Consider the following 1,557-nt stretch of genomic DNA (forward strand, 5'->3'; position numbering starts at 1 on the left):
GTGTCATCAATGATATCTTGTAGAGGATCTTCATGTCACGGATAGTGTCATCAATGATATCTTGTAGAGGATCTTCATGTCACGGATAGTGTCATCAATGGTATCTTGTAGAGGATTTTATGTCACGGATGGTATCTTGGATGGTATGTTGTAGATGATCTTCTTGTCATGGATGGCATCTTGGATGGTATGTTGTAGATGATCTCTTGTCATGGATGGTATCTTGGATGGTATGTTGTAAGAGGATCTTTTTATCATGGATGGTATCATGAACGGTATGTTGTAGATGATCTCTTGTCATGGATGGTATCTTGGATGGTATGTTGTAAGAGGATCTTTTATCATGGATGGTATCATGAACGGTATGTGGTAGAAAATCTTCTTGGGGAAGCTGGTACAATGATGAGTCAGTAAATCGGCATAAGGTTTCCTGAAGGTAGGGATCCTTTTGCCATCTGACAAAGACTTTTCCATTATCAAACGGTTTAACGATGATCTATTTCCGGGAGTTCTCATGGTGCTTTCGTTTCTTCGGATGTAAGGTTAGGTTTTGGTTTGAAATATGTTTGGTTGATCTCGAATCGGCATTCGTCTATGAAATAATAGAGTGGTAAAAATATCCATTTGGAGTCCAATTAAAGGGTTGATTTTGAAAAATTGGGGTTGATGCACTTGGTTCAATATATTGTAAGCTATTTTCTGTATCATTAGGGAATGTGCCGCTAGGATCCCGGTTGTAGAAGTGTGAGTTGAGTTTTAAAAGTATAAAAAATAGTTTGTAGTCTCGCTTGGCTTGGAATTGACTTACATTTAGACGTGTATTTGCACATTTTAAACTTTTTTCTAGTACAATTTTCAGCATTTAAGACATAAAGATCATTTATTAAAATCACAAATTTTAAAGTCTGGATATGAATTTATTCTATGGGTGGTTTTAAGGGCTATTTTCTTCTTGTGAATTGAAGAATGCCAAATTTGAAAAACTTCTTTGTTTTTAAGTCACGATGAACAAAGTAATAGGTGGAATTCAAGAATAACTTTTGATTGATTAGAATGGACAGTATTTTCATGAACATAAAGTCCGAGTGAATGAAGCATACCTACCAAAACATCGATGTATCTCTCATAATAAGAGGAGTAATAGATCGTGGTTCTGGTTAAACATACATTATTCAATGTCATCAACGGAGACTCGTGGTTCTGGTTAAACATACATTATTCAATGTCATCAACGGAGACAAAGAGGATCAAATATCTTTCATCAAATTTTTGTTTTGAAGTTCTAAAATATGTCGAATCAGAAGCGAAATGTGAACTATGAACCTTTATTTATTACATTATACAGTTGTATGTAAAACAGATATAGTTGTAATATCAGGGTTTATAGAGAATACCGTTGAAAAGTGGGAGCTCAGTTTCAAGAAAGCCTGAATGTGGTTGCAGAAACTTAATTAGAGGGTACTATAAAGCGACTATATACTTGCTATAATGATAAGGATAAAGATGATGGTAGAGATGGTCAGGTACATATATATATATATATATAAAAGAAACTAA

This window comes from Limulus polyphemus, unplaced genomic scaffold (genome assembly GCF_000517525.1).
Source record: "Limulus polyphemus unplaced genomic scaffold, Limulus_polyphemus-2.1.2 Scaffold4012, whole genome shotgun sequence".
In the NCBI taxonomy this organism is placed as follows: domain Eukaryota; kingdom Metazoa; phylum Arthropoda; class Merostomata; order Xiphosura; family Limulidae; genus Limulus; species Limulus polyphemus.